The following is a 15,456-nucleotide window of genomic DNA, read 5'->3' as shown; positions in this document are numbered from 1 at the left end:
TTTGCAGGGGAAGCCCGGCAGAGGAAAAATTTCTTATGACCACGACATTCACGGTAAATTTCCAAGGAGAATTGGTGAGCAGGAGGGATGCCCTTCAAGAGTGTCTTAAGCTCACGATTTGCTTGCTTACTTTAGACAGAATCCACTAAAGCAGGACCTTTATTATTTTTACTCTACTGCATGCTAAGTCCCAAATCAGCGACTCTGTTTTGCAAACACGGGATTCCTTGTCCTGAATCAGCCCCAAACCACACTTACTTCTCAAAAAGAGGACGTGATGGTATTAAAAAAGAAAGGACAGCAGAGACTCTCTTGAAGGCTATACTCCAAGGCAATTTATGTTATGCTCAAAACCAATCCCCTCCTCACAGACCACAGCTGGGACCTCTGCCCCAAACCTGAACACCCCAACTGCCCTCAGGGAGCTCCTTCCCTATTTGGGACTCTGCCCAGAATATTGGCAGGTGCCCTTTGTTTCCCAGCTACCCAGTCTTGACCTTGAGCAAGTCTTATGCTCAGTGTCACACTCATGAGGCCAGCATGCCATTAAGCAAACAAAAGCACAGCTAACCTCACCCACTTGCTGCACAGATTTCAGAATTTGCAGGGAAGGCATTCAAGGTTTCAATATGTAACATATTATCACAACCCACTCACACATAGCAACACTCCATTCCCAGAAGACACTCTCTTTCAGCTCTTTAGGCATCTTTCAACAACCATTCATCACACTTATGAGCAATCAATGTGTTTAGTTGTGGGGGCAATGGAGACATGGTCCTGCTCCTTAGGCACTTACTGTCTGGTGGGGAGCACTTATTTGTACAAGGAAACAGGCCCTCCAAGTAAAGGGTGGTCAAGTAAGATAAATATTCAGGGGCCCAGGAGAAACCCCTGACTCAGACTCGGGGAGTGTTGGGCAGGTCTTGCTGGATCAAGAGTGAGTAGGAGTTTTCCAGGTGGAGGGGGTAGAGGGAATGGAACGGGGGAGAACATTCCAGAAAAGTCAAAGTTCCCGGGACACCTGGGTGGCTCAGTGGTTTGGCGCCTGCCTTCTGCCCAGGGTGTGATCCTGGAGACCTGGATCGGGTCCCACATCGGGTTCCCTGCATGGAACCTGCTTCTCTCTCTCTCTCTGCCTGTGTCTCTGCCTCTCTCTCTGTATCTCTCATTAACAAATAAATAAAATCTTTAAAAAAAAAAATGTCAAAGTTCCCAAAACATGAGTGTGCACCCTGAGTTTGAGAAACTGAAAGATGACAAAGGGAAGAAGAAGTGTAGAAAAAAGGGTGAGTGAAGGAGGCTCGAGGGATAAGTGAGAGCTGGTCAGCTCGCCAGGGCGAGCTGACCTTGGAAGCCCTGTTAAGGAGTTTGAGCTTTATCCTAGGGGCAAAAGGGCACCATCAAAGGATTTTATTTTTAATTTAATTTATTTTTTTTAATTTTTTATTTATTTATGATAGTCACACAGAGAGAGAGAGAGAGAGGCAGAGACACAGGCAGAGGGAGAAGCAGGCTCCATGCACCGGGAGCCTGATGTGGGATTCGATCCCGGGTCTCCAGGATCGCGCCCTGGGCCAAAGGCAGGCGCTAAACCGCTGCGCCACCCAGGGATCCCTCATCAAAGGATTTTAAGCAAAGATGTGCCAATCTGATTTGCATTTCATAAACTTCGCTCTTGGCTACAGATTATAGGACTACTGAACAGGGACAACTCTGGAGACAGAAGATGAGCTGGAGGTTGCTCCAGTAACCCCAAAGAGCTCCAGTGGGGGTCTGGACACGATGATGGACATGGGGACCCAGGCTGGTGGGTACATGGTAGGGACACTGGCAATAAGCCAGCTGGATATGGAGGAGAGTTACAACTGCCTTAGAAAATCCACATGGGAAGTTGAGGAACTGAGGACGAGCTTTGTGGGTCCAAGGAACATGAGTCCAGAGTGGGGCCTATTGACTTGGAGGTATCCAGGATGGGGTATTTGGATTAGCAAAATGAAATTTAACAATATGCTATTTTGTTTTGTTGTTGTGGTGGTTTTTTTTTTTTTTTTTTTTTTCAGTATATACCAAGCTATTTATTACCTTGGGTTTTTACATCTACCTTTTGGAAGATGAGTAAATCCTAAACAGCATTAAAACACATGGTGAGAAGTTTTTATAATGTTCTCACAGCGATACACTTTCTTCTGAATATAACCTCTTCAATAAAGCCTCCTACAGCATCAGATGGTCTGTCCCCTCAGTAAAATGTATTGTCATGGAGCCAGCATTTGGTCAATGGTGTTGAAAAGCAGGTTCCATTATTCTTAGACAAAGCTCCTGTTTCACAGCAGAGCTCCAAAAAGTCTCCAAAAGTCTCCCGTAAGCTATATTAAGGATTCCAAACAAAAGCAAATTTTTCAACAACAGCCAATATAATAGCAGAGGTGGTGGGGGGGATTCAATAGCCCAATTGAGAAATGAACAAAGGAAATGAAGATAGTCCTGGGTGGAGGGAAGGCCCTAAAACTCCCAGAGTTCACTCAAGATAAGAGAAATGGAGATTGCAACTATTCTGAGACACTCTTTTCCACCATAAGATGAACAAAGATGATGGGCAGCCCAGGTGGCTCAGTGGTTTAGCACCGCTTGCAGCCCGGGGTGTGATCCTGGAGGCCCGGGATCAAGTCCCACGTCGGGCTCACTGAATGGAGCCTGCTTTTTCCCTCTGCCAGTGTCTCTGCCTCTATGTCTCTCATGCATAAATAAATAAAATCTTAAAAAAAAAAAAAAGATGAACAAAGATGAAGGAGTTTGGTAACACTCTGTATTGGTAAAGAGGTAGGGAAACAGACAGCCTCTAAAGAGTGTGTAAAATTGGTATAATTTCCATGGAGGATAATTTAGTAATGGCCTCAAATTTAATATACCTATAACATTTTTTCCAGCAAATCCATTTCAAGAAATGAGTTTAATAGATATACATGTATGAAATGGTTTTAGTTCACAATTATCCACTGAAACATGGAAATAACCTGACCATCAATAGGAAACTGGTTTTTGTATTGTTATAACCACAGAACAGAATACTATGCAGCCATCAAAAAAGATGAAGGAAAGGAGAAACAACCCAAATGTCCCTTGACAGATGAACAGATAAATAAAATGTGGTATATACATACAATGGAATATTATTCATCCATTAAAATGAAATGAAATTCTGATATAGACTATAACATGGATGAACCTTTAGGACATTATACTAAGTGAAACAAGCTGGACACAAAAGAACAAATATTGTAGGATTCTACTTGTTGGAAGCAGCTAGAACAGCCAAACTAGAAGAGTCAAATTCGTAGACACAGAAAGTAGAATGGTGGTTACTAGGGGCTATGGGGTATGGGGAGCTGTTGTTTAATGGGGACAGAGTTTCAGTTTGGAATGATAAAAAAGTTCTGGAAATGGATGGTACTGATGGTTGCACAACAATGCAAAAGTACTTAATGCCACTGAACTGTATGCTTTAAAATAATAAAATTTATGTTATACATATTTTACCACAATAGAAAAAAGAATGGAGAATTGCTTTATGTACCAATAAGGAATAATCTCCAAAATGCATTATTCACTGAAAATGAAAGATCCAGAATAGCATGTGGATGATGTCATCACTTATATAACAAATAGAGAGGGGATAAAAGAAATTATATTCACTAACACAGGTCCAGACTTCCTCTGAAGCATATGGAAGAAGCAGGTAATACTGGCAGCTTCCAGGGAGCTGGTGACATGGAAATGGTAGTGGGGTGGAAGACAGGAGAAGACAGGAGGCGACTTTTCAGTAGATGCTGTTTTCTACCCTCTAATTTCGCAGCACATAAATAAGTTACATATTTTTTTAAATTCACACAATTTTTAAAAATTAATACACTTAATTTTCTAAGTAAAATAAGAGTTTTTCGTGCTTTCCTGCCATCTTTCCCACTATGAAAACCCATGTTTTAAATCATCAGTTTTTTAAGTTAGATTTTTAGTAAACCAGCGGGATAGATCTTTTTGTTCAATTAGCAAATTAAACCATCAAGAACACTAATGTTTAATATGAAACTACTTGAATAAAAATAACTAATGAAGGATGTTGTTTTCTATCATCTAATTCATACATAGCCTTTAGCCCAGCTACTTGGGTTATATCTTTCCCATCTTCTCTCTTTTTTTTTTAAGATTTTATTTATTTATTCATGAGAGACACACAGAGAGAGAGAGCGAGAGTGAGAGAGAGAGAGAGAGAGAGAGGCAGAGACACAGGCAGAGGGAGAAGCAGGCCCCATGCAGGGAGCCCAATGTGGGACTCGATCCTGGGTGTCCAGGATCAGGCCCTGGGCTGAAGGCGGTGTTAAACCGTCGAGCCACCCGGGCTGCCCCAATCTTTCCCATCTTCTCATAAGCTGTTTGCATAAATCGGATGCCAGTAAAAATTCCAGAAGCACCTTTCCCAAAGAAAGAGCCAAACAAGGACACTGGGAAGCACTGTCCCTACCCTCCTTCCAGTCTGCTTCCGTAGCTTCTGTCCTGCCTGGTGCCTTCCATTCAGTGGCTGGGGACTTCTGCTGTCTCTTCTCCTTTACACCCATCTAGTCATAACTAGCACAAAGTGCCTGCGATTAAAATCTGCAGGTATAATACTCATCAAATCTTGATCATGTTGTCTCCTATTGCCTTTAGAAGAGGCAATGTGACTCCTAAACTTCTGATTAGAGTTCTAGTAAAAACTGTATTTTTACTAGATGGACAGAGACTCCATCACTGGTCAACATTCTTGGAAAATTCTTTCACTTTTCTCAAGTTTAATAGGAAAAGAATCTTAAGTCATTTTCTGAAGGAATTGGCCCTTCTTTTTCTTTTAAAAATAGTTTCTCACTGCTAGTGGCATTCTAGTTTTTCTTATTATCCTCAATACCTTTAGTATACGGCTTGCAGTGTGGCTGTGAAGACTGGCCAATATGAAATTAAAATTTTTACATCTGTTATTTATTGTGGGGGGTAAAAAACGATTTATACTTTGGATCATTAAAATACCAAACTTTTCCAAATCCAGAGCTTTTAGCTCCTAATTGGTGAACATTTAATTGCATAGCCAAATTCTTACCGGCCAAATCATGTCTTTTAGGGGTAAAAAAGTGCTTCATTCAGTGGTTGACTGTTCAAGTTGGCTCAACACAAACATTGCTGGAACAATGATTTGTTTGGGCAGATTCCCAGAGCTGACAGTGATTAATATATTTAATTGTAAAACTGCTTACACTTTTCTCCAGAGAATATATTCCCACAGAGGAACAGTTGATTTCCACATTATTTTAACTATCTTCCAACCCACTAAAAATGTGAGTATAAGTAGTGTGGTTCCTAGCTTTCAAGTCACAGACATATTTAAGAGATAGATGGGAAAAAATTGTTCTCTTTCTTTTTTTTTTCTCTTAAGCTTTGATCCACTAGTTCATTTAAAATATAAATTAAAATACCAAAATTTAAAATTTTTCAGAATTTCATGTTATGCTTCATAGTTTACACTATTTGTAAATATGTAAGTATTTACCCTATTACATATTCTACACTAAATGATAATTGTACTTCACTTTGTTTTGTTGCAATTGACTACACAGGGATATCCTTCTAAGTTCCCAATCCAAAGAAATTACGCGTTTGGGTTGAGGATACATCCTGTGATATTCGACTTGAAATATAATATAATCACAACAAAAACAGCCTCAAAGGACTGTGACATTTTATGGCACTATGACTGCTGTATAGCCTGATGGCTTCTCAAAGCTGAGAGCTCACAGTCAAGACACGAAAGCCAGGAGCATCCAAAGACAATTACATTTTTACAAAGCCATGAACCGAGAGTATGAATTAAGAAAAGCTAGTAACTTCTCACCTCTAAAACTTTTCCTGGACTTTCCCAACTTTGTGCATGAAAACAGGTTGGTAACATTATCACTGACAGTTATAGTCCCATAGGGTCCCTGGAAAACTAATGGGTGAAAAGGCACAGGACTGAGCATTTGGGATTCTTAGAGAAGACACATTCCATTTCAGGCTGCCTTTTAGAAAGGACAGGATTCCAGACAATAAAGAGCCTTAGAAATTATGTAATCAAGTCCCTCCTCTTACAGATAACAAAATGTAACCTCTGGGAATTTGGCTTGCTAAACATTTCTTAATTGGTATTAGACACAAAGCTTACATGCACATGTCCTAACCCTCCACTGATGCTCTTTGCTCTTACATTTGGCCAGCCAAATAAAGTTCTTGTTGCACTAATCTTCACTAATCTTCACAAACACTTAGTGCAATAAAAATACATTTCACTTGTTTGGAATTTGGCATATATTTTCCTTAGCAATAGATATACAATGACTATGTCTCGGAGCCAGCCCCAAATACTGAATGCATGCACATGAAACAGTGGTATGCTTGAAAAACAAACAAGCAAACTTGTTTTCTTGTAAATCTGACACTGAACTGAATGTATGTTCCGCCTTGAAAGGCAAGGAACAGAGGCATCTACACTTCCTACAGAGGACCCCTCCAGCTCCAAATCCCTGCTGCTCAGCTGGGGTCCAGTGGGTGAGGAGTGTGAAGCTTGGGGCTTCCGGAGGATAACCCCAGGGGGTACTTCTGTTTCCGGAGCTGGCTTCCCAGTTGCCATGTTTATTTTCTTCCCAGGCTTGAGATAATGACCACTTGCTGCTGCCCTATCTTCTGTCACCATCTAGGGTTCTGGACCAGTGTTTTTCTCCTCTCTGCCCTGCTGTTGCCCTCAACACAGTCTCATAGTCTTATGTTGTTGCCACATACCTTTCTGTCCTTCAAATGTACACTCAAGCAGTGTTTTTATGGCTTGCCAAGGATTTACAACTACTCTTAGTGAGGGAAGAGATTAGAAATGGTTGTCTCTTCTGCTCCTTCAACCCTAGCCCCTTCTTTTATTTCCTTCAAATGGTGATGAGTTTCCTCCAGGTGTATAAAGGCTTAGAATCCTGTGGCCAGACTCACCCAGGTGTAAACACATTCAAAGATAGGATTTCTTGAGCATCCTTACCGGATTGAAGCAAGACTCTGAAAGCCAAAAAGGGCCTGGGCTTAGGGGGTTGGGAAGATGAGAACTTGAAGAAGATAAGCATCTTCAAAGCCACAGAGAGGAAGGAGGATGTAGCTCCCTGGCCACCCAGCCCCAGCTGAGGCTGCCCTTTGTCTAGCGGTGCACACAACAGAGCTTTCCTATTTTCATGCCTGTTTACCCGGAACTCCAGGATCAGCTACCTGAGGAGAAAACTCATGATATATCTTCTTATGCCCTGTCAGCACTGAGTAGATAGTAAGTGATTGATAAATACTTGCTGACTGCCTGGGAACTTTCAAGCCACTTCAAGGGCATGATTTTCTTCAGTAACACAGGGGAGTGAAAGGTATTTCACTGTATCAAAATCTAGAGAAGTCTAAACAGCCATGGACGGTAGGTTTTCCTTACACATATCTTTGGCACTTTTCTCCTAATTTAAGGGGAGTGCCTCTGAGGCAAACTTTTAATGAAAAAGTGTCACAGAAGTAGCTATGAAGCAGGTCAACCCACCTCCTGGACCGATGTCAGCCGAAACGCACAACTGACCAGTTAGACCAACATCTGGCTCATATCAGGAAAAATACATAGTTTTGCCCTTCAGGGACTTACACTAACTTTCAAAGCTGACTTTTCAAATTCCAGGCACTGGCATCAATCCCTTTACTAATTAAGTATGCATTGCTCTGAGAAATAGGCACTCTTTTTTTGGCTGGGTAACAATAGCTATTCCACACAAGAACCTGTTTCTGAAACCACCCATCATGGAATGGAAAGCTACTGGATCACATCCAGAGAGTGCATTTCGAAAGCTTCTGGTATTTCTTGAAAAAGCTCCACCAAGTATATTGGATGCATATTCTTCAGTAGGGATATTTCAGAATATAGTCCGGAGCCTCATACTTGACGTAAATAGGATGGTCCCCAAAGGGAACAAGTCAGGAAGGTGCCATGAAGACATAAATAACAACTCCACAATGCCAGATGGTGAGGGGTAGCTTTTGTGGGACTAATAGAAACAGATTCCTAAAAACAATGGACAGAGTTTCAGTTCAACTTACAAAAAAAGGGCCAAGAAGTGACCTATAAAAACTCTTTTAGCAAATCACAAGATATTGCATGAAGAAAAGTAGACAGGTATGTTTCAGCCTTTTCTGAAGGCTGAACGTGAAGTAATGAAGGAAGTCAAGGAAACAAAAGTACTTTGAGATTCTGATGACTGGTTAGATACAGAAACTTTTATTATAGAAGACTCTGGAATCTTCTTTGGCTGTCTTGAAACACAGCACTGATTCCTACCTTTACAAAGCAGTCTCTGTGCTTTGAGCAAGGCGCTGGCCACAAGACTCACAGGCTTCCCCCTCGCCCCTGTTATTCTATGACCACAGCTTTTTAATACTTTGAGTCTTTGCAACACATTCCAATTATAACTTTGTAAGCTGCTCAGTGCCTCAGAGAAAACTTTCAAATTCTTCTGGCTGCCTTTTACAGTCTGAAGTTTTACGCTGAACACATCTTATTTAAATAAGCTAGAAAAACCATTCAGATAGGTCACCCTAGCTTAGCTCCATGGCTGTGAGGGTTGTAAAATCTATGCTTCATTGTCCTCTCAGTATTGTGTGTTCATTTTTACTGGATTCATCACGGTACACGGGGAGTGCATAAGACTGTAGGACTCAAATTGTATGCACTCCAGAGCTCAAAAAAAGGCAGAGAGATAGGTTAGACCTAGCTGGCAATGGGATTATCATCTGCTTCGTCTGCCCTTGTCAAAACTTGACAAGGCTTGAAGCTGGCCCTCCAGAGGTGAGAGTGAAAATAAAGTATGAAGCAAGCTAAATATAGAAGAATCCAGTTCTGAATATCTTCTCATCTTCTCTTTTTTTCCCCTTTGTACATCCAGTGGAATACACTGATGTAAAAAAATTGCCACAACTTGCTCAAACATTTATTTGTGCCAGGAGAAAATACTCGTAGGAAGAAAGCAACTGCAATAGGCCATGTCTTCAGAATAATAGATCAAGTTCACTTTTCCATTACGGACTGAAATGAGTTCTCCCCAAGTTCACATGTTGAAGTTCTAACCCTCCCTCCGAATGTGATTGTATGTGGAGACAGGGCCTTTAAACAGGCAATTCAGGTAAAATGAGGTCATGTGGGTGGGCTCTAATCCAACAGGACAGGTGTCCTAAGAAGAGATTAGGACACAGACATATGTACACACAGAGGAAGAGAATGTGAGGATACAGCATAAAGATGGCCATGTGCAAGCTAAGGAAGGGTATCAGAAAGAAAACAACCCCACTGACACCCTGACTTGGGACTTGCAGCCTCCAGAACTATGAGACCATGAATGTCTGTTGTTTCAATCAACCAGTCTGTGCTACCTTGTTAGAGCAATCCTAGCAAACTAATATATCCAGGGCTCCTCACTACCAATTGTGGACACTGGTTCCTTCTTTTATGAACTTCATTTCACTGTTTCCCTTCACTTTCTTTTACCCTACTGAGCATGTCTTCCTTTCATTGGCCTTGACTCTGTCTATACTTGTCTTTTAAAAGAGGGTCTCTTCCCTTCTGCCCAGATGTGAAACCTTGGAAGGCATCTTACATCTGGCATCCCCGTGTCTGTCTAGAGGCTTAGGTTCCCGAAGCATCTAGTTTTCAAGAGCCTAGTGCACAAAATCATTTGGTATCCTCTCTGGCTGACTCTGACCACGTCACTCAACTTCTCTGAGTTTCTATGTCTTTATATATTTAAAAAAATAGTAATGGGAATTATTGCATGGGGTGGTTGTGAATTTCAATTCAGACAGAACATTGGAAAATGCTCTTTTATTTTTTTTAAAGATTTTATTTATTTATTCATGAGAGACACAAAGAGACAGAGAGGCACAGACACAGGTAGAGGGAGAAGCAGGCTCCATGCAGGGAGCCCGACGTGGGGCTCCATCCCACATCTCAGGATCACGCCCTGGGCCGATGGCAGATGCTCAACCGCTAAGCCACCCAGGCGTCCTCGGAAAATACTTTATATACTAATCACTGTGGCTCAGTTTTTCTATTGGTAAAATAGGTACTGCCTAGAAGTTTGTAGTATAGTACCATGAAAAAAACAGATCAGCAAATAATTAGAACTTTTGTGACTCTTGATACTATGTATTTTAAAGGATTATTTCTACTCTATATTTCATTGGCCCAATAAAATTTACTTTTGTTTCTCCTGCCACTTAATATTTATGAAGAATGTTGTACTTGATACTGAAAGATGGGTTCTGAACACAAAAAAGACCTGGTTCTTGCCTTCATGGATCCTGTAATCTATTTAGAAAAATATTTTTTATAGTAAAATACGCTTATAAAATCAGTTCACAGTGGTTTTCAGGGTTCTGATCAGGTCAAATCAGGTACCTACCTGAACTCTCCAGGACAACTACTCAGAAAGCACTTTCCAACTATCATGTACTAAAGCCACTGCCAGCAAAAGCTAATAAATCTGATTTAAAAGATTTAAAATGAAGAAAGGTAATAAAAACCGGAATGCTAAGTAGTGTATTTTACTTTAAACAAATCTAATTCTATAATTATTTATAAAATAGAATGCTTTCATAAACAAGTATCTCTAATATTCTTAAAACTTGATTTGAATAATCAAATTCTTTGTTTTTCATTAGCTCCTCAGGGACCCCTGAAAATAAGATAATTGACAATAGCAACATTCCAGTAGAAAGAACATATACTCTTCAGAAATGCAACTAATATTTGACTTTAGAGATATCTGACTTTGAAAACATCTCAACCAAAAAGAAAACCACATAATTATTTTTAGATATTTATAGTCACTATTAAGAATGATCCAAATACAGTAATTTGGTAGGGATATGGGGATAAAAGATTTAACGCTTCAGCAGCAGCATGTCCTAGCAGTCATATTTGGATTTAGATCCTGACTTTACCACTTACTAACTGTAAGACCTGAGGCAAATTACTGTACTTTCCAAGTCTCATCTTCCTCAGAGTTTAAATCGGTCCATGAATAACGTGTGCATTGCAAAGGCAAAGGTGATGGCATAGATGAAGCACAAAGCTCAACTCTGTTCAGATCAGTGGCAGGGGATATCCTGGGTGCAATTTCTATATAAGAACATATCAGAATGGATTTATAGTTGCTTTCTAGCCTTTTCCTCTCCCTAAACTGTGAATTTTTCTAATTCAACTTTGTATGTCTCTCTCACCACTTAATCCCAAGTCTGGCTCTATTCATAGGCACGGGGGGCTCCATCCCAGGACACTGGGATCATGACCTGAGCTGAAGGCAGACATTTCACTGACTGAGCCACTCAGGCGTCCCCACATAGATAATTTCAAATCAGAGGCATGAGGGGCACCTGGGTGGCTCAGTGGGTTAAGCGACCCACTCCCTGATTTCGGCTCAGGTCAGGATCTCAAGGTCATGTGATGGAGCCCCCACGTGGGGTTCTGCCCTGAGCATGGAGCCTGCTTAAGATTCTCTCTCTCCCTCTCCCTCTGCCCACCCATCCCTACCCTCGTGCACTCTCTCTAAATAAGTTAATTAATTAAATAATTGGAAGCAGAAAAAGAAATAAATCAATGTGTGGAATGCAGCTTATGAACTATTAACAGATCAGTATCTTTGACAAACACAATGAAAATCTGAGAAACAAACTAAAAACACCAAAAGATAGCTTTAGCTATAATAGGATAAATGGGAAAGGCAGGGAGGGTGTAAAAATACTACTGTAGCTGTCAATCACTACTCTGGAAAAGAGCATTCAAATTCCTTTCCAATATTTTTTCTGCAGTGTATGGCTAAAACAAATAATCTTTGAGATAATAAGCCAAAATTATCTGGCACATTTACATGTAAGAAAATGTCCAGTGAAAAAAAGATATTCTCCTTCAAGCTTTGTGAAATTCGTGTCTTTGTAAAACATGTTAAGATGCAACTGTTTGAACGTTTCACACTGTGCCTGCTACCTACTGCATGTGCTTTTATTTTGCAAAGATTTTGGTCACTATGTTGGAAGGTTGAAGGCCAATTCGTCTGCATGCATCCAAACCGGGTTCCGTATTTTTTTAATAATAAAGGGACGCCTGAGTGGTTCAGCGGTTGGGCCTCTGCCTTTGGCTCAGGACGTGATCCTGGAGTCCAGGGATTGAGTCCCGCATCCGGCTCCCTGCATGGAGCCTGCTTCTCCCTTTGCCTGTGTCTCTGCCTCTGTGTGTGTGTGTGTGTGTCTGATGAATAAATAAATAAATCTTTTTTAAAAAATAAAAATTAAGGAATATCCTTCAGCTGATGCTATATGAAACAGAGTACTTATTGTTATTACTTTAGAAAGGAGTATTTTCTAACTTTTCCATGCCTTCTATCAGACCACAATCCAACATTTCGAAAGCAGAGGACTACAGCATTCAGCAGGTGGTAGCCTGATTGCCTCACCGAAGGACAAGTGTCGGCCAATACACTTGAGTTAACGATCGGGGCGAGACAAAAGTTGGCTCATCTTGGGGAAAAGCTCCCGAAGATTTTGCATCCCCCCCCTCCCGCGCCCCTCCGTCGCCCGGCAACCCAGGCACGCCGTGGCTCGGCCCCGCCCCTGCTGCCATGGCAACGCGGCCGCGCCGGCGCGCGGGCTTTGTGCTCGGGGCGCCGGGGGACCGCTCGGCGCGCTCGCCCACGGCACCTGCTGGGCACCAACTTTCCCAACCTTCGCCGTCCAACGGCTCTGCCCGGCTCCTCCCCAGAGCCGCCGACCCCCGCCTTCTCTCACCCTCGTTTCCGAAAAAGCGTTACACGCGCACAGGATTGCAGCCACCTGCTGCTGGGTGGTCCCCCCTGCAAACGTGAGGGAGAGGGGACAGCCGGCAAAGGACACCCACTTACCTTCCTCAGCATCCCTCCACGATGGCAGGGGGCTCCCCGGGAGGATCCGAGCATCCCGCGCCGAGCTCAAAGTGTGAAGGAAGTCTCGGAGCAGCCGCGCGCAAACTTGCACCCGGGCGAGCGCCGCCCCCGGGCCCCTGAGCGCCCCTCATTTGCACCACAAAGGGCGGGACCTCGGGCCCCGCCGTCGGGAGACGTTAATCCGGCCGGCGTTGGCCTTCCCGGCGGGAGTTCCCTGCGGCTCCGAGGGGCTGCTCAGATGCCACATGCCCCCGGCGAGGGCAAGGGCGCTGACCCTCCTCCGGGCGAGGGGCTCCCCGGGCCCGCGGCTCCGCCGGCGCGCAGGTCGGCGGGGGCGCGGGCGCAGGGCGTGGCGGCCGGCGGAGCCGGATCCCGCGGCCCTGGGTCAATTTCCTCGCAGGGCTGGTCTCCCCGGCTCCGTCCCCGCCCCTCGCGGTTGCATATTCATGAGAGGGCGGAGTCTCTCTCCATCGTTTTTGAATCCTCCGGGTTGAGGAAGCCGAGGGAAGGGAGAGGAACGGTTTGATTTGCAAGGAAACGCTGCGAGAAGAGGGTGGGAAAATAACTGGTAACCTAAATAAGCAAACGCAGGACCCCTATTTCACCGGTCGCATGCGCGTACACACACACACACACACACACACACTCACACACTCTCACCATTTCTCAAAGCCTGAATTGGGCAAAGGAGATTTCAAGACGGTCCTGACTAAATTTCTTGCTCCTAATTATACTATTAGACTAACTGGTGTTGTTTGTTTGTTTGTTTGTTTGTTTTTCCCCGAGGATTTTTAACAATGATTTGAACCGTGTGCTCTTCATACCGAAGAGAGCGGTTGAAAATTTGTATATACAGACCCCGCTAATTGCATCCATTCTATTGAACTGCATCATCATTGATTGGCACAGCCCTCCACCATTCCCCCCAAAAGCTAGATATTCTGATCTATAAACAGTCAAGTTGCTAATTGGAACCCATTTTCAGAACATAAAAATAGAGTAAGAAAAATGATAAGCCCTAGGAAGTTCACTTAGGGGACAAGGACAGTCTGAGAAGCAGTAAAAGCCATTGGCGGGGAACTCTTACCCAGACAAAACAAGCAGCCCTCCAGAACGGTTTCTCTTTCCTACCAGAAATTTCCACCAGGAGAATCATCATTAAAGCACAGCCTGGAATTCAGATCCAGTCTACCACTTAAGGTACAGGTAGTTACCTGGGTAAGGTGATCTGAATGGATGCAAAGATTCTTCTGCCTAAGGCTCAGCCCCCAAACAGCCTGCCTGGTGCTTTTACTATCAGTAAATCTGATAGTAAATCTGAGTTAAAGTGCTACAGAAAACTCCCTGTTAAGATATAAACCTGTTAGCTGAAAGAGATGACCTGTACTCATTACCCCTCTGCAATTGCAGGTAGCTAGACTTACAGACTTTAGAAATCCATTCATTGCACAAATCCTCACTGGCTATCTACCGGTGGATGGTGCATGCTGGGGAGACCACTGACAAGGAAAGAGCCCAGGTCCCTGCCTTGGGAGCCAAACTTGGAGTGCAGAACAGACAACAAAGAAATAAGAGTCAGGCAGTTATTATTGCTATAAAAAAAAAAATAAAGCCATTTAGAAAGGTGCTGGAAGCCCAGGGAGTGTGGAAGTGTCATAAATTCCCCGATGGAACCCACTAAGACTGGAGACTAAATTGAGGTTTTCTGGTAGGGTTTTAGGTCCAATTAGGTATATGGGCAAATGGGTGCCTTTCTGAACCTGTTTCCCCATCAAACAAACAAAGAGTAGTCTCTATTTTCAGTAGTTTTTAGAATGGACAGAGAAAGTTGTTGTACTAATTTAGTGTACACAGAGATTCAGAGGGTCTGACAATGTTGCTGGTCAACAAGCACTAAAGACTGAGTTCTAAATCCATCAGCTGGGCAAGACACTTCATCTCTGACTCTGGTTTCCCCACTTGTAAACATGGGTAATAAAACCCACCTCAAAAAAAATTAAAAATAAATAAAAAAATAAAAACCACCTCAGCAGTTGCTAAGAATATTAAATAAGATAATGTACAAAAATCTCAGGGTTAGTTATTATAATTTCTCACTGGAGCCACTGGCCTTCAGGAGGCTAGCCTGTGGCACATGCTTTGAAAGCTGTGGTTGCTTGATTATAAGACTATGCATCTTTCTAATTCTTGCTGGTCATCTGTAATTAATTCTTTCCCTATAAAGAGAAGTAAGATGTGAGTGGGAGAAGGCTAATGGTTACCGAGGCACCCTGCTAGCCTTCTACCCACATTATCTCTTTGTCATAGCTACCACGAACCATTGTACAAATTCAAAAGAGGATCTGAGAGGTCAATTTCCCTGCCAACAGCTCGCAGCACATTACTGTGGAGCTGGGCTTCTAATCCCTCCCTCCCAAAGCCA

General features: G+C 42.8%; 1 long non-coding RNA gene across 1 annotated transcript in view; it reads right to left on the bottom strand.

The window, feature by feature from the left end:
• The window catches only part of LOC118355841 (uncharacterized), a 67,034-nt gene extending 53,755 nt beyond the window's left edge, over positions 1 to 13,279 (bottom strand). Inside the window, exon 1 of the long non-coding RNA XR_004819082.2 lies at positions 13,014 to 13,279. This is a non-coding gene — a long non-coding RNA (uncharacterized LOC118355841). The remainder of the gene's footprint in view (positions 1 to 13,013) is intronic.
• Between the last annotated feature and the right edge of the window lie 2,177 nt (positions 13,280 to 15,456).

The sequence above is a fragment of the Canis lupus genome, chromosome 25 (assembly GCF_003254725.2).
Source record: "Canis lupus dingo isolate Sandy chromosome 25, ASM325472v2, whole genome shotgun sequence".
NCBI classification, from domain to species: domain Eukaryota; kingdom Metazoa; phylum Chordata; class Mammalia; order Carnivora; family Canidae; genus Canis; species Canis lupus.
This window is presented reverse-complemented; position numbering and strand designations above follow the sequence as displayed.